We start from the raw sequence: 19,007 nt of genomic DNA on the forward strand, positions 1-19,007 counted from the left end.
TTTCCTTTCTGATGTTCATCTTCTCAGCCCTGTACATCTCTAACGACGTTTTAGCTTCCATTTTTTCCCTCCATTTATTCGTTTCAATCTGCCTTGTCTCTTTTTTGGTTACCTTGGCTGTTTTGGATTCCCCACTGTTCTTTCCGTATTTCATCGTTAGCCTTCTAGTCTTTCTTAACCACTGCGTGTCCACGCTTTTCAAGTATAGGTACCTAAAAACCTTAGTTGCCCACCTTCGTTGATCCATTGCCCTCAACCTCATCTCAAAGCATATTTTACTCTGAGCTTCTCTAACTTCAAACGACGCCCAGCCCATATCTCCCTGAACTGCTTCGTTAGTTGTTTTTCCATGCGCGCCTAAGGCCAAACGTCCTACCGTTCTCTGGTTTACTTCAAGGCCTGATACAACGTCTGATTTTAAGCAGAGTACAGCATTCGCAAACGTGAGACCCGGAACCATTACTCCTTTCCACATTCCTCTTACTACTTCATATTTGTTATACCCCCACAGTGCTCTATGCTTCATTATAGCTGCGTTTCGCTTTCCTTTAACCTTAAGTTGCTCCTCGTGAGTACTTAAGTAGTTATCCCCTTCGTTTATCCACACTCCCAAATATTTATATTCCTTCACTCTAGGTAATTCGCCTTGCTGGATAGACACTACGTCGGTGGTAGCGTCATTGAAAACCATTATTCCTGATTTTTCTGCACTGAAATGTAATCCGAGGTCAGTGGCTTCCTGGCCGCAAATATTTATTAGCCGCTGCATATCGGTTTGGTTATCAGCTAAAAGAACAATGTCGTCTGCGTATAACATTCCCGGAATATGCAGTTGTACCACTTCGCCTTGCAGCATATGGGTTAGGCTAAACCCTACTTGACTTTCTTCCATTTTCTTTTCTAACCCTGCCATGTAAAGCATGAACAGTATTGGGCTCAAAGGGCATCCCTGTTTCAGTCCCCGATGGATGTTGACCTGCTGGGCGCATTTCTGTCCTATCCAAGTAAGGTGCACTCAATTGTCTTTATAGATTGCTAAAGGAACTGTACTAACTCGTCATCTAATCCCTGGAGTTTCAGCATCCTCCACAGCTGTTCTCTGTTTACGTTGTCATATGCCCCTTTAATGTCCAAGAACGTAATCCATAGTGGTCTATTCTGTGCTTTCGCAATTTCAATGCACTGCGTTATCACGAACAGATTGTCATCCAGTCGCCTGTCTTGTCTAAATCCATTCTGCAGTTCCCCAAGTATTTCATTTTCTTCCATCCATGCTTGAATTTCTGATTTTATCGCCTGCATTACGAATCTATACACCACTGACGTTACTGTGAGTGGTCTGTATGAATCAATACTGGCTTTGTCTCCTCTGCCTTTATATATTAAATTCATCCTACTTTCTAACCAGTCCTCTGGTATTTGTTTGGTTTCTATCACCTTATCTATTGCCCTCATAAAGGAATCCTTACTTTTAGGTCCAAGTAGGTTTATCAGTTGCATTGGTATTCCGTCCGGGCCCACTGCTGTCTGGGGGGAAACCTTTTGTTCTGCTTTTTTCCAATCAAGGTTGCTCAAACTTATTTCCCTTTCCGCAGTCTTTTGTGGCGCTGATGTTATCGGTGCAGGTTTCCCTACCACTATTGTCCTAAACTTCTCACTAATCACTCGATGAAAATGCGCCAACGCGTGCTCTCCTTCTAAATGTTCCCCCTCTTCATCAATCAGGAATTTTTGATGGTTATCGTTTTTTGAGCTTAGTGATTTTACATGGTTCCAAAACTTCTTGGATGCGCTTTTGTCCTTTTTCAGTATTTCTGCCATCCATTGTTCGCTTTTCTGCTTGATCTTTGTTTGCACCATTTTCTGCACTTCTAGTTTTTTTTCACGGTAGACCTCCCACTTCTCCTGCACTACCTCCGGTTCCATACCAGTTCTTTTTGCTTCTATATGTTCTCTCGACGCCTTTCTTCGCTGGTCAATAGCCTCTTTTATTTCCTTATTCCACCAGCTTCTCGGCTTTCTCTTCCCTTTCCATCGGTTTCGTTCCTTTGCTTCATTCATCTTACCCTTTATGAACGCAATCATTTCGTCGTAATCCCAATTTTTGCCTGGGTATTTATTGATTTCATCTTCCAATTTATCAGCGATGATCTTTAACTGCTCATTATTCGAATTATTTCCTCCTATTGTACCTATTTCTGCATTTTTCCGGGTTGCGCCTCCAAAGTGCAAGCTAAATCACTTGTGGTCGCTTCCTAAGCTGTCTGTTCCATTTTCATCTATCCTCATTTCCCGCAGCCTTCCGTATACTGTCTCGGATACTAAACTGTAGTCTATGCTAGACTGTCTGTTACCGCTTTCCCACGTTATTTGTCCATCACACTTGCTTTCCGTGTTTACTATTACAAGCCGGTTTTCCTGGCATAGATCTATCACTAGAGAACCGTTGTGGTCTGTGTATCCATCCAAACCTTCTATATGGGCATTCATATCTCCAACTATGATTATTTCGCCCGAATCTTTGAACTCGTTTATATCTCTTCTCAAACAGTTTACCATTTCCTCATTTTCCTCCCTAGCACTACTTCCGGTCCACAGATACACCACTCCTAACCATGTATGTTTCCCCTCTATGGTGCCTCTTACCCATAGATGCTCTTTACAACTTTCATGCACTCTCTGCCAGTCGGTCCCTTGTTTAATAAGCATGCCAACACCTCCCCCTTTCTTCATTCCTGTGGTCCTGTTGCAACCTTCCCAGACATAATTGTCTATGATAGGTGGGGCTTCTAGGTCCCGGAGGTGAGTCTCGGCTAAAGCGTACACGTCTATTCCTTCCCGTTCAAGTTGCTTTTGAATTTCCACCCACTTATCTGGCTTTCTGCCTCCCTGCATATTTATGTAGCTGATTAAATATTTATTGCATTTGTTTTTCCCTTTCCGCTTACGGGGTCTGTTTTTGTCTTTTACAGAATTGTTTGCTCCATTGTTTTCACTTAAATGGCTTCTGTCAACGCTCTCAATTACGTCCGTGGGTTCTCCGTTTAGCTCTAGGCCTGGCTGCCTCCTCGCATTGAGTGTGCATGCGTCTCTTGCTTCCCCTTTGTCTCCTAGTTTGTCTTCCTTAGCTGCGCGGGGCCCCCTAAAAAAGCTACCGCTCTCCCACCTAAGCGCCACCCCACCTTATTTCCTAGCCTGGGGCTGAAGTGCAGCCCTACGTGACTGAAGTGCCAGCCCTGGTGGCTGAAGTGCCAGCCCTGAAGTGGCTGAAGTGCCAGCCCTACGTGACTAGCGCCGCCACTCGGCGGCCGGTGGCAGTCGGCGAGCGGACCGCCGATGGTCGCTGGCGGCGCACGTCGCAGGCACAGAAAGTATAAAGGAGGCTATGGTTCTGTGTACTAAATTCCTCATGACGACGAAAAGACGCTACCTGCATCGCTTGCTGTGCAAAGGTGAATGCCGTTCTGATATAAATTTATAATAGGAATGCTGTTCAATATCCATTGTATAAGTTGTCCAGAGGAGTTCAAGACGCCAGGAAATTAATTCGCTGTAAAAACGACAAGGGAAGTGTGCATGGCAGTTGCAACATTTGCTGGTAAATAAAATGCATCTGAATGCATCATGTGTAATGTGTACATCATGCTGTTCTAGCTGGAGGCACATGCCACTGGCGATATATATTTTGCCCACCAAGTGACTAATTCTAGCTGGCTGCAGCAAGCCTGTGGGTCCCAACGGGGACCAACAGCCTGCTGGGACCAACAGCTTGCTGGTCCCAACGGGGACCAGCAGGCTGCTGGTCCCAGTTGGGACCAACAGCTTGCTGGTCCCAATGGGGACCAACAGCCTGCTGGTCCCAGCTGCTTGCTGGTTTTTTTGAAAAAGGCTTTTTTGAAAATGATTTATACACGTCATTTTTGTCGGTGGCTGCACAGGTATAGTTCACAAGTAGTGGCCTGATAAATTTCAGGCAGATCAGCTGTGCCAGCTCCTTGTGGTGCAGCTGTTCACTGTGATGGCAGCTGAGTAGGCCAGAATCAACAATTGCAAGTATAGCCGCTTCCTGAAGTGTCCTCAATGGCTTCTTCAGCTTGGGCTCCTCTTTCAGGGCAGTTTCTATGAATAGGCGCAGGACATGTCCAAGACATAGACGAGCTTATCAGAAGGGTACAGCAGTCCGCCTCTGTCTTGGTTCCGTGTTAATTGCTGGAGTGGCTGATCGGACAGTGGCTCCGTATACTCAGCAAACAGCAGCTGTCGCACATCACATGTGCGACAGCTGCTGTTCGCTGACAGCTGCCTAACGAACATCTAACTGGTCATTGGAACGCAGTGATCTCCGCAAAGTGCCGAACAGAGATTCTATGGGATCACTACTGGACTTCCTGGTGATGACAGGACTTCTTCCACATCCATCCGGCGTCCGAAACGAAAGAACCATGCACTAAAGGGTGCAGGTACTCAACATTGCACGTGGAGGAGAAGCAACGTGCGATTCTCCAAGAAAAGAACTCGTTGCGGGAGGCTATGGTCCTGTGTACTAAATTCCTGATGACGACGAAAAGACGCTACCTGCATCGCTTGCTGTGCAAAGGTGAATGCCGTTCTGATATAAATTTATAATGGGAATGCTGTTCAATATCCATTGTATAAGTTGTCCAGAGGAGTTCAAGACACCAGGAAATTAATTCGCTGTAAAAACGACAAGGGAAGTGTGCATGGCAGTTGCAACATTTGCTGGTAAATAAAATGCATCTGAATGCATCATGTGTAATGTGTACATCATGCTGTTCTAGCTGGAGGCACATGCCACTGGCGATATATATTTTGCCCACAAAGTGACTAATTTTAACTGGCTGCAGCAAGCCTGTGGGTCCCAACGGGGACCAACAGCCTGCTGGGACCAACAGCTTGCTGGTCCCAACGGGGACCAACAGCCTGCTGGGACCAACAGCTTGCTGGTCCCAATGGGGACCAACAGCCTGCTGGTCCCAGCTGCTTGCTGGTCCCAACTAAGACCAGCAGCCTGCTGGTCCCAGCTGGGAATTTGGCCATAACCACCTTAACGGGGACCAGCAGAAACCAGCAGAATATTTTCTCGTGGTAACGATTTTCGCCTATGAGAAAACGGCGGCCATTTGAACGTGCGAGCCCGAAAACCGGGTTTTCTGATCGTCTGTTAGCTCATTTGTAGGTGCATTTTCTGATCATATGCTGCACCATTTGGCTCCGTACGTGAATCCCAAACATGCGTTTCACTCTGCTGGTGGTTCCGTCGTTCCAACATCAACTTGCGCTGGCTCTCACGTCCAAATCAGACGCCATTTTCCAATAGGAGAAAATCGTTTTTATTTATTTTCAGAATACACAGCCAAGTACCCTCGTTGCTCCCGGTATCAAACAAAATAGAGCACAAATTGCGACCTTCGTGGCAAGTTTAAGCGCGAACCGAGCGGCGGTTCGCTCAGAAAAATTGTTTAAAGTGTTCCAATTATCGTCGCAACAACCTATACACACCACCGCACCAGAAGCTCACCCGAGAGGAGGCTGCAGCCCGGCGGCAACTACACACCCCCACCTTAGCTTCCTGCATATCATGCACCCCACAGTACATCCACCAACATGTCCACACTGCAGCGTATATCCAACACCGTACGTACAACACTGCCCCCCAGGCAGTGCCAGGGAGCGGAACCAAGTGCTCTAGGCCCTGAGTGCATACCTCCAGCCTGGGGGCTCCACAATTAACGCACTCCGCTACACCATGTAACCGCCCAGGTTGCAGTGGAGTGTGGCTGCTGGTGCAGCTTTTCTGTGTGTGTATGTGTACGTGTGTGTGTTGCGTCAGCTGTGTGTGTAGGTGTCTTTTTGATGTTTATTTATTTATTTATTTATTTATTTATTTATTTTACCCTCACGGCCAAGGGCATTACAGAGGGGAGTGGGCGTTCATGTAGGGGGAGCAATACAACAAAGAAATAAAACAAAGTGCAGCAGCAACAACAACTAAACATGTACACCTAACATCTGAATTACATTTAGTGCGGAAGCGCTCGTTAATTATCTTGAATGCCAGAAATTGGTCCGGGGAGGTGGTTCCATTCGATCGATGTACGAGGAATGAATGACTGAAAACAAGTGTTAGTGAGGCATGACATAATGCCTACTTTTACCGGGCTAACTGTTTACTCATATGTGTGATAATATGTATTCGTACTTTGTGCAATTGTTTAAACTCCCGTTTTTTAAACGGAGAGTTTAAAACGGGGAGTTTAATATATATATATATATATATATATATATATATATATATATATATATTCTCGACATATATTTTCGCTTATTTATCAATGCATCAAAGAAACGTGACAAGCACACGTCATTCGGCCCTATTAAATATTTCGAAAAAAGCCGAATAGCACTGGCAATGACGACTGCAACATTGATATGTATCTTTACCGAGTCCCTCGTCCCGTATCTTTCTGTTCTGCTACATGCATTACGAGGCACTGGCTCCAGCAGTTCGGATATGCCAATTGCTAACCCCGACCTCCGACCACGGTCTACGTGGCGGCCGCTGGGAAAGCAGACGTTCTACGTCTCCCGCGGTAGTCGAGGGGCGGCGCTAGTTGACCGGCCTCAGAGCTCCCGCTTTAAAGTCGAGAGAGAAGCTGCTGCGGGATAGCGTAATGGCGAACGCACCGCACCGGTTATGCGGAGATGTGGGCTCGAGTCCCGCTCCCGGAAAAACGGCGGATTTTTTCTCGACGTATATTTTCGCTTATTTATCAATGTATCAAAGAAACGCGACAAGTACACGTCATTCGGCCCTATTAAATATTTCGAAAAAAGCCGAATAGCACGCAACCTTGATATATATATATATATATATATATATATATATATATATTGTCACGTACCCCCAAGCATCTGAATGGGCATTTAATTTGTGACATCCCAGCCAAGGCGACGACGACGACGAACGAGTGCTACGTACCCGGAACCGATCATCATCAGTGTTTTGCTCTGGCAGCTGGAGTGCTTCGCGGCCAAGAGCGTTCTTCTCCGCTGCTTCTTCTATTAGCGTTTTAGTAAAGCTCACCAACACCCCCAACGCGCATTTTCTGTACGTGACACTGGTGGAGGTGCGGGGTAGATTTCGTACGAGGCCAGCGAACAGTTGTTCCTTCACGCCATGCTTAGATGCCGTTGTTTCTTCGGCTCTGACATTTCAGGGTCGGCTCCACGGAAGAGGCGTGCCATGTCCTCTTCAAACATCGCCACCGTCTCGTTCGGTTTTCGGATGCGAGGCTCCAAAAGGCGCTGAGCGTGGTCACGGCGGTCGGTGCTGGCGAATGACTCCAGCAGCTCCTGGCAAAATTCTTCCCAAGTAGATAACCTCTCTTCGCGGTTCTCGAACCACGTCCTTGCACCATGTTCTAGCGAGTAATAGACCTCACGCAGCTTTTGACGAGCGTCCCACTGGTTGAACGATGCGACCCGCTCAAATTGCTCCAGCCAGTCCTCGACGTCCTCAAATACCTCACCGAGAAAAATGGCCGGCGTACGCGGCTGTTGGAGAGTTGCCTTGGAGGTGAGTTGTTGCGCCATTACTTGGGGTGCTGGGGCTTGACGTCTAGGTGCGGTGAAGTCAAGGTAACCGCACTCTGGAGACAGTCCGCGTTGGCGACGACTAGCCCGATGGACAGGTGTGTGGACAGGGCGAGGCCGTTCCGGGCTGGCCGAAGGGGTCCTTTGCATGGGGTTGTCGTACCCCGCAACCTTGTCACGTTGTCACGGGCCACGTTGTCAGCCACGCCGGCATCAAGCCCGATCCTGACAAAGTATCCGCCGTGTCCAACTTGCCGACGCCTGCCGACAAAAAGGCCGTACGGCGATTTTTAGGCCTATGCTCCTATTACCGGCGCTTCATCCCAAACTTTTCCCACATCGCGGCTCCGCTAACAAGCCTCGCCCGCAATGACGTCGCCTTCGTTTGGATCACTGAGCAGCAGGCTGCTTTCGAGAACCTGCGGCGTCGCTTACAAGTGCCGCCTGTGCTCGCCCATTTCGATGAAGATGCGGCCACCACAATCCATACAGACGCCAGCAACGTTGGCCTTGGGGCAGTGCTGATTCAGTGGCAAGACGGCGCGCAGAGAGTTGTCGCTTACGCAAGCCGAACACTCTCCCGCGCGGAGTCAAACTACTGCAGCTACAGAGAAGGAATGCCTGGCTGTTGTGTGAGCGGTCTTGAAATTCCGGCCGTACCTCTACGGTCGCCGATTTCGAGTTGTTAGCGACCACCACTCTCTTTGTTGGTTGGCCAGTTTGAAAAACCCTACTGGTCGCCTCGCCCGCTGGAGCCTTAATTCGACTTCAGGAATTTGTTATGACGGTTAATTGTCTTTAAAGGGACACTGAAGTGAATTTGTCAAGCTCCCGTTTTTGCTTGCACTGCGTAGACTGGCTCAAATTAGCACACTTTTCATCGTTTATCCGGTTGACAAATCGGTAATTATTTTACAAAGCGCGAAAGAAGAAAAACTACCATGCGCGGTTTGCGGCGGCCGCACCAACTAAGGCTGTGACGTTGGGAGGAGGGGCGCCGTGATTGGACGATGCCCAAGGTTAGCAATCACACAAGTTTCGGTTTCGGTTCTGTAAAACATAACCAATGGCGTTGTTGGATGGGCATTCTCAATATCTCAGTAATCATCGTACCGCGCTTCTGCCATGTTGTCGGCTGTAAAATGCACAAGATAAGCCTCCCAGGACGGCTTGTAGTCGTAGCATTCACCAGCCGAGACCTACGCAGTGCATGAACGCCCTCCGCGTACCCACAGACGCCCAAATGTCATGCGCTTTTCCCCCATATTTGGAGCTTGCCTCCCTCATGCCTGTATCGTAAAAAGCGTGTTCGCACCAGGCCAAGGGTCTGTTCATTCTGGCCTGTGCCCACTGCCTGCAAGCAGTCGGTGCTTATGTCAAGAGCACGCCAACGAGAACTCGCTAGCGCGCCAGTGCCAGCCTGCGCGCGTTTTGTGAACTAGTTCGTGTAGCCATGAACGTTGCGGCCCAAAAAAAGGTCAATTCAATACAGAAAACATCGGCGGAAAACAAAAAAGTTAACTTACAAAAAAAAGCACGTACCCGCGCGGATTCGAACTCGTGACTTGCAAAACATATGCAGTGACATACCTAGCGCCCCAGACCACTGAGCCCCGGAGCGGGACGCGAAGGGCTTGCTAATATAGGGTATATATTGTACAACCAGTTTACACTTTTATTTAGTTTTGGCATTTTAAGCAGCTTAGGTGACTATTTGTTGTACTGCGATCGTGCAGTAAGCGTCGCCCGAGTTTCCACAGTAGCTCACGTCTAGCAATTGCATTTCGTAGACGGAAAAGCGTTCGCAGATGCGTAGTCATGCTGCTGACCGCTGTGCTTGTTCGCCCAGCGCAAAAAAGTGCTTCCCGCGCCCAAGTTTTACGCTGTACGGTAAAAATATCAGTTGATTTTATTTCCTTACGGAATCTTGAAGCGCTAGGACACAAGGGACAAGCGAGTGTCCTAGCGCTTCAAGATTCCGTCATGTCATACCAACAGGCCCAAAGCAGCACCCTCGTGAAATTTATTTCCTTAGTACCTATATTGACTTCGCTGACTCTTGTCCCGCCTTCAAGAGGCCTTATATTTTCCTACTGGCGTACCAGTCGAAGCGTCGCATGTGCGCTTGTGCAGCGCTTGTGTGAAGCGACCTTGACTTGGAGCTAGATATACAGTGTACAAACAAACCAAGTAAAGAAAGGCACATTCTTCCATTCACAAACGTGTCCTGGCTTCGTTTCAACTAAGCGAACGAATTGCGACCAAGCTATTTTTTTAACCTCCTTGATTGCGACGACCCGCCGGCGGCCGGTGGACGAAACGCTGGGCCGACTGACTCTGTCGGCCGGGGAGCCGTGCAGTAGCGCAGCCGTGGCACAGCCAATTGCCAGCTCATCCCCTCCTGACGTCACACGAAAACGCCACAGAAAATGGGCGAGCGTAAAGAGAGGAGGACAGCATTTTCTAATTATTTTTTCTACTAAATAAAATCGCGTAAACGCGCCTATAGTGGTCGAAACATGGCCTGGGGACTCCGGACTACAATTTGCGCTAGTAATCCCGCAATGTTTACATATCACTTCAGTGTCCTTTTAAGCCGGGAAACAACATTCTGACGCCGACTGCCTGTCTCTAGCTCTAGTCGACTGTCCTGTACCGGAAGATGATGAGGACGCGGCGTTTCTTAGTTCAATCGACGCCACAACTTTATCCGATCAGCAAAGAGATGACGTTGAGTTGCAGCCACTTTTCGATTTTCTGGAAGGGTGAACTACGCACAAGCCAAAGCTGTTTATACGTGGACTCCAGTCTTTTTCTTTGAGAAACAATATCCTCTACAAGCGAAACTTCGCCCCGAATGGAAGAGACTTTCTCCTCGTTATTCCCGCGAGCCTTAGACAAGAAATACAGGCCTGCCACGACGACCCAACCGCTGGTCACTTACGTTATGCAAGTACGATGTCCCGAATTAAACAGAGCTACTACTGGCCCAAACTTCCTTCGACAGTGAAGCAATACATCCGTACCTGCCGTGACTGTCAGCGACGTAAAACACCACCGGGACGCCCAGCCGGTTTACTTCAACCTGTCCGAATACCGGAAACACCGTTTCAACAAATCGGCATGGACTTCTTGGGCCCCTTTCCTACGTCTCATGCCGACAACAAGTGGATACTTGTAGCCACCGACTATCTTACACGATACGCGGAAACGAAAGCCCTCCAGCGTTGCACAGCTCTCGACGTGGCCCACTTTTTCATCGAAAACATTGTTTTGCGCCATGGAGCTCCGGCAATTGTGATTAGACAGGGTACCGCATTCAACGCAGATTTGGTGCGCGCCGTCATGAACCTCACAGTTACTTCCCGCCGAAAATCGACAGCTTACCATCCGCAGACAGACGGACTGACAGAAAGGTTAAACAAAACACTTGCAGACATGTACGTCGACGAGCAACACAAGAGCTGGGACCAAGTTCTACCATACGTGACTTTTGCCTACAAAAAAATACCGCCAGGCAAGAAACCACGCGCATGACGCCATTCGCTCTTGTGTACGGTCGGGAGACAACCACAATGTTAGATGCCATATGCTCCCTCACGACGGTGGGGGTGACGACACGACTGCGCAAGAGTTCGCCCAGCGCGCGGAAGAGGCGCGTCAGCTCGCAAGACATCGAATCAGGCAACAACAGCTGCATGATGCTACTACTTACAATGCTCGCCACAGGCACGCCGCTTTCCAGCCTGGTGACAACGTGTGGGTATGGAGCCCTATCAGACGAAGAGGGCTATGCGAGAAGCTCATGAAGCGCTACTTCGGGCCCTACAGAGTACTACAGCAACTTAGCGACGTCACGTATGCAGTTACTCCGGTGGACAGCGTTTCCACAATGCGCCGTCGTCGTCGGCCCGAGGTCGTCCACATAGTCCGCATGAAACCATTCTTCAAGAGGACGTGACGGGTCGCTAATGAAGTTCCGCTCCTTTCTGCCTTAGCATCGGGACGATGCTTCCCTTGGAGGGGAGCTAAACTGTCACGTACCCCCAAGCATCTGAATGAACATTTAAAGGCCAACTGCACTCAAATTTTCGACAACGTAAAAATAATGTCACCTAACAGTTCATATAAAAAGGGTTCGAAATGCAAAATACTGCGCTTCAAACATCAACGCGCGCGACGCAAACGGCTCGTGACATTCGCGTTTTCGGAACCGAAACTGAATAGAAAAGGCGGCCATAGCGGCGGCCGGATGTGACGTACGTGAGGGAACGGAAGCGACCGCGCCAGAGCCGGCGGCCGCTCAGAGCCGCCTTCAAATACGCGCGGTAGCGCCGCGTTTCGCATTTTTATTTCCACAGAAGAACTTCCACTAACGCTTGCCCATGATAATGGAGTTGGGCGCAATTCCGGCATCCCGTTGCTATCAATCGAGATGAAGTAGACCGCCCGACAGTAATTTTTTCCATGATAATAACTGCCGGAATAGCAATTTTTGGCATTGCAAGTAGAAAACGGACCCTGATTTACAAAGCTATTTGCTCGTATACGATATCGAAAAGCAGGTTTTATTATAGCCGACCCCTCGGCTATCACGTCGCCATCTCTGAACGGAACAAATCGCACGCGGGCGGAGATAAATCCCTATTTACACTATACATTACATGCAAACAGCTTCGTGAATATCGGCCCAGTATTTTTCCCCTGTGTGCACATGGAGAATCGAATTATAAAAGGGATCTGAAACTATAAGCCCGCCACCAGAGCTAAATGACGCACTAAAACACGAAAACACTTCCTATCTACCGCTGTTTTCTACTTTAACCAGAGACAGGTACTGTTGAAAACGTTTTACTATCAAATAAACTAAATCTAACGCTCAAAGTAAATACTTCACTTGGGAATCGAGCAAAAATATAATCTATTGTTTAGGAGAGAAGTAGCTTAGGTTTCGCACTTCCCAAATACGACGGCCAATATTTGTGCACGTGTATTTGTTACTACGAGAAAGGCTGATTTTGGTTCACTTAGCTAGGGAGACAAAAGTCGCACAAATGTTTATAGCCGCGTGTACAAGAACTATATTTGGGTCGTAAAACTTTTGGAAATGTCTAAAGGATAGAGGTGGCGTTGGGCCAGCCCAAATGAGGCCAATATTGGACGCGGAAGTGCAAGTGGTCAATAATTTATAATATATCTTTTTTTTCTGTGGTAAATGCAATAGGAATGACAAATGTAAGGCAAGTGCTCCTTTGGCGGTATTTTTTTCTTTGAGTAAAAATATTATTTTCAAGTAAAAAGAGTTTTGCTAACTCCAACACATTCGCAAGCGCCTGAATAGGTTTAGGCTTCTAATAATTTTTTTTGCATTGAGAAAAATGGGGGATATTACTGCCTATGCGGTTAGTTTAAACATTTGATGGCGACGCCGGTACAGCGCGCTGGTGTAGAAGAGAAACCCCGGGTGAACGCATCCCTGCGCCCGGCGGAGCGCCCTGCAAGTCGCCGGAGAAGCGCGAGCTTCACGGGACAGGTTCCCCAACCTCCGTCACAGGCCGCTCGGAACTTGTTACGGCGACTTTCCGCCAGGTGCAAACGTCGTCTGCTCGGAGGTACTTTGAACGGCGGTACCTAGCGCTCTGTGTGATTACGAAGCTAAGGATTTCGCCATGGTGATTTTAAGAGCATAGACTACTTATTTGTACAAAAAAAAATCTGAGTGCAGTTGGCCTTTAATTTGCGACAGCCCAGCCAAGGCGACGACGACGACGAACGAGTGCTACCCGGAACCGATCATCATCATTGTTTTGCTCTGGCAGCTGGAGTGCTTCGCGGTCAAGGGCGTTCTTCTCCGCTGCTTCTTCTATTAGCGGTTTAGTAAAGCTCACCAACGCCCCCAACGCGCATTTTCTGTACGTGACAATATATATATATATATATATATATATATATATATATATATATATATATATATATATGTGGGCGTGGGTGAGTGCATTCAACGTTAATGAGCACTTGCTTCGCTGTAGGACCCTTATATATGCTGTGGCCAATCGCCGTGAGTTGGTAGGGCCAATCTCTCATCTGTGCATACCCATTATAATCATCATCTGTAGATAATCATCGTCACGAGTGGCTTGCTGTCGAGTCACCGACGGGCGGATTAAAACCCAGACTGCTGGTACTGCTGCCGACTTGTGTGGGGTCTTCCCTCGCCTTACAAGTGGTGGAGGTTGCTTCTTTCGATCCTGACCTCTCCCTGACCAAGCTGCACCCCTGGAGCTCCGTTCCGGCCGCCGTGTGCTACCGCCAACCCAACCAATGGAGCGAGAAGGCGCACCGAATGCTGGCGCTTCTACCTTGCCGGCATGGATGGTGACTTGCCCCCAGCGCGACCCTCCATCCTTCGCTGGACGTCGTGGGGAAGACGTCGAAGAGTGGCTTGACCAGTTCAACCGGGTCTGCCAGTTTAACAGGTGGGACGACAAGTTCAACGTAGAGAACGTCGGTCTTTCCCTGCATGAAGTTGCGAAGAGGTGGTATCTTAACCAAGAGCACACCATAACCGATTGGTCCTCTTTCACTGAAAAGATCCGCCAGATATTTGGCACACCGTCTGCTCGGTCAGATGAGGCCAAGAGGACACTAGATTGCCGCTGGCAGCGACCAGACGAGACATATTCGTCTTACATTGAAGACGTCCTCTCTCTCTGCCGTCGGGTTAACCCAGACATGTCAGAGGCTGACAAGGTTCGTCATCTCCTCAAAGGCATCGCAGAGTTTGCATTTAACTCGCTTGCCCTTAGAAATCCAACTTGTGTGGATGATGTTCGGACCACCTGTCAGCGCTTGGACCAGCTAAAAGCAATTCGCCTGCAGCCAAGGCAGGAATCAGCTCCTCTTCCTCATGAGTCGGAGCTGCGTGCCCTTATACGCGATGTTATCCACGAGGAGCAGAAACAGCAAGGCCCATCGTGTCCTCATGGTGACCGCTGCACCAAGCCTGCCAGTGATCCGCGGGGAATGATTAAAGAGGAGCTGGCGTCGATGACGTGTAGTCCACGAAGCGCCCCCGGAGTGGTTCTCGGCACGCCCTCGTACGCGGACGTAGTTTCGCATGCGCCGGTCTCGCCGATTGGAATTCCTGTGCCTCCGCCCATGGTCGGCCAGTTAACGGCCATTTTCTCACTGCCCCCTGCTTCGAATGCGTATTACAACTGGCGACCTCTTCAGGATTTCCGTCGTAACGAACGGCCGGTCTGCTTCTATTGTGGAATCCGCGGCCACATCTCGCGGTTTTGCCGACGGCGCCAGCAAGATGAGCGGCGAGGCTACGCACCCTACGAGCGCGACATTCGCTACAGCTACGGACCTCGACGACCTGGATATCCACCTCACGACCGCTCCCCGTCGCCTCAGTTTTCTCCAGACCGTTCGCGCCGTCAACTGGATCCCAGACGCCGTTCCCCTTCGCCCGGACGTCGTTTCGTCTCGCCTCTTCGCCCCGTTTCGAACAACGCCAACCACCTTCCGGAAAACTAGATGCTGCAGTTTACGGAGGGGAAACTGCATCGTGCGAACTGTTCACAACTCCTCCGGCGCGCCCCTCGAACACTTTACCTGTAATCGTTGAGGAATTTTTGTACAAGCGTTAGTGGACACTGGAGCCAGCATTTCTGTTATGCATAGTGATCTGTGCGCTCGACTACGCAAGGTGAAGACACCCTACAATGGCCCTTCGTTATGTAGTGCAAATATGAATCTCATAGAGCCTGCCGCATCTTGTACAGCACGTGTTAAAATCGGGAATGAACGTCACCATATTGAGTTTGCTGTTTTGCCAGAGTGTGCTCATCAGTTAATTCTTGGATGGGACTTCCTTTCATCAGCTTCTGGGGTTATAACCTGTCGCCAACCAGCCATTCGCATTTCCAACACAGAGCCTCCCCCTGCACCGAACTCACGACAGCAGCTCTTAACCTTGCGCACGGACTATGTTTTACCACCCGGTGAGGAGCAAGTTCTTGTAGTGTCTTCCAGCAGCATTTTCGAAGGTGATGTAGTAGCGTCTCCTTCAAGCCGCTTGCTTTCAAGGGGAATCGCTCTGTCCGCATGCCTCGTCCGTTTTTCCCAAGGATCTGCAGCTCTGGCCGCTGTGAACACCACCCGAGAGCCGATTTTACTACCTAAAGGCATGACCGTCGCTTCTGTGATTGATAGAGAGCCTGTCTCAGTCCTCTCCAGTCCAGTACCCTCCTCGCGAAAGCGTGACTTTGCTTCTTCGGCTGGTATGTCCAGTATCGCTGCAACTATCAGCCCCGACTTTACGACGAAGCAAACGGAACAGCTGCTCACGATACTCGCGAAGCATGTTGCATCCTTTGACGTGAGTTCCAGCACTCTCAAACGGACGACTGTGGCTGCCCATCGAATTGAGACGGAAGGCTCGGCGATTGTGCGCCGGCGACCATACCGCGTGTCGTCACATGAAAGAAAAATTATTGAGGAGCAGGTCGCTGAAATGCTCAAGCGCGACGTTATCCGCCCATCGTCGAGCTCGTGGTCATCACCGGTAGTGTTAGTCGAGAAGAAGGATGGGTCCGTTCGCTTTTGTGTCGACTACCGGGCGTTGAATAAAACCACTCGGAAAGATGTTTATCCGATGCCTCGCATCGACGACGCTCTGGATAGTCTCCAAGGAGCGGAATACTTCTCGAGCCTCGACTTGCGTTCGGGTATTGGCAGATCTTAATGCAAGAAGATGACAAAGAGAAGACGGCCTTTTCCACCCCAGACGGGCTTTTCGAGTTCAACGTGATGCCATTTGGGCTTTGTAATGCGCCTGCAATGTTTGAACGAATGATTGACACCGTACTTCGTGGCCTTAAATGGAAAACTTGCCTGTGCTACCTGGACGACATCATTGTTTTCTCAACTACATTTGAACAACACTTACAACGTCTGGACGAAGTACTCAGCTGTCTTTCAAATGCGGGACTGCAGATCAACACAAAGAAATGCACTTTCGCCAGCAAATCTATTAAAGTATTAGGACACGTCGTAAGCAACAACGGAATACAACCTGACCCAGAGAAGATTTCGGCCGTTTTAAATTTTCCCCGTCCACAACAGCAGAAAGACCTCCGCAGCTTTCTCGAACTCGGATCATACTTCCGCAGATTTATCCAAAATTTCGCAACAGTTGCTTCGCCTCTACATAACCTTCTCCGTCTTGGCATCCCTTTCGTTTGGACAGAAGACTGTGAACGGGCTTTTCAGGTGCTCAAAGACGCCCTCACATCGCGCCCCGTGCTTTGCCATTTTAATGACAGCGCTCCAACGATACTGCACACAGTGGGAAAGGCATCGGTGCCGTCTTGCTACAACTGGATGCTCAACAGAAGGAGCGGGTGGTCGCCTATGCCAGTCGTTCACTTACGGCGGCGGAACAAAACTACAGCATAACAGAGAAGGAATGCCTCGCCGTTGTTTGGGCAATCCAAAAATTCCGCCCTTACCTATACGGCCGGCATTTCACTGCCGTTACCGACCACCACGCGTTGTGCTGGCTGTCGACACTCAAGAACCTTTCCGGACGCCTTGGCCGTTGGGTTCTTCGTCTACAGCAGTACAGTTTTTCCGTTACATACAAGTCCGGGAAGAAACATTTGGATGCAGACGTCCTTTCACGTTGTCCGTTGTCCAAATCGCCAGCCCCTGCCTCCGCATCGACCCAGCCTGCTCTGCCCATCGCACCCATTCCTCATGCCATGGCTTCGGACACAGTCAACCTATCCGCCCTGCAACGTGCCGATAGTAACTGTCGTCGAATAATAGAGAGAATTGAAGGCTCCGTACGACCACCAAACAGCCGCCTACGCCGACAGCTGAGGAACTATAAAATTGTGAATGGAGCCCTCTGCCGCTACAGCCACCATCCTGCAGGCAGTAGACGGGTAACTGTTTTACCTCGGAAGCTCAGGGAAGTCATCTTAGAGGCGTTCCACGATGACGCGTCGGCTGGACACCTAGGATTCGACAAAACGTATGACCGAATCCGCAGTCGTTTCTATTGGCCTGGGATGTCGACCAGCGTGGCAAAATACGTTTCATCTTGTGACAAATGCCAGCACAGGAAACGCACTACATCTCCCCCAGTTGGTCTGCTACAACCAGCTCCCTGTCCGCCTTCGCCGTTTGATACAGTGGGCATTGATCTGTATGGGCCACTTCCGCGAACACCTGCTGCCTATCGCTGGATTGTGACGGCGGTAGACCACATGACTCGGTACGCAGAAACATCACCTCTGCGCAGTGCCGGATCAGGAAACTTTGGGGCCCGGGGCTACTACGTCCTTGGGGCCTAATAATGATAATGATTATGATGATAATGATTCCGCTTTAATTTGCGAAAATGTTTGACGCCCGTGTTATAATTGGTATAATTTCTGATCAGTGATAAATTATACATAATTTTACGCTTTCGAAAACTAATTTCTTGGCTTGATGTCTAGTATTGGCTTGATGTCTAGTATCACTTAGCAGTAGCGACGACACCCGGAGTGACGACTGAGCACGCGCTGCCTTTTTCCTGCCGCAGATCGCCGTTTTCCGCAGCTGCACTGGACGCCGAAGGTGGTGCGACCCGTACGCGCAAGCCAGGATAAGTTGCCGAAAGGAGGCGTTTCCATTCGTCAGCGGCGGACACAACGACGGCATCACGGCAGGCAACTGGCTACATAAGGAGGCATCGTTCGCCGTTGGCGTCACTTGGCGGTAGCGACGACACCCGGAGTGACGACTGAGCACGCGCTGCCTTTTTCCTGCCGAATATCGCCGTTTTCCGCAGCTGCACTGGACGCCGAAGGTGGTGCGACCCGTACGCGCAAGCCAGGATAAGTTGCCGAAAGGAGGCGTTTCCATTCGTCAGCGGCGGCCACAACAACGGCATCACGGCAGGCAACGGGATACATAAGGAGGCATCGTTCGCCGTTGGCGTCACTTGGCGGTAGCGGCGACACCCGGAGTGACGACTGAGCACGCGCTGCCTTTTCCTGCCGCAGATCGCCGTTTTCCGCAGCTGCACTGGACGCCGAAGGTGGTGCGACCCGTACGCGCAAGCCAGGATAAGTTGCCTAAAGGAGGCGTTTCTATTCGTCAGCGGCGGACACAACGACGGCATCACGGCAGGCAACGGGCTACATAAGGAGGCATCGTTCGCCGTTGGCGTCACTTGGCGGTAGCGACGACACCCGGAGTGACGACTGAGCACCCGCTGCCTTTTTCCTGCCACAGATCGCCGTTTTCCGCAGCTGCACTGGACGCCGAAGGTGGTGCGACCCGTACGCGCAAGCCAGGATAAGTTGCCGAAAGGAGGCGTTTCCATTCGTCAG

Source organism: Haemaphysalis longicornis, unplaced genomic scaffold, assembly GCF_048455015.1.
Source record: "Haemaphysalis longicornis isolate Haplotype H1 unplaced genomic scaffold, Haemaphysalis longicornis Haplotype H1 scaffold_1, whole genome shotgun sequence".
NCBI lineage: Eukaryota > Metazoa > Arthropoda > Arachnida > Ixodida > Ixodidae > Haemaphysalis > Haemaphysalis longicornis.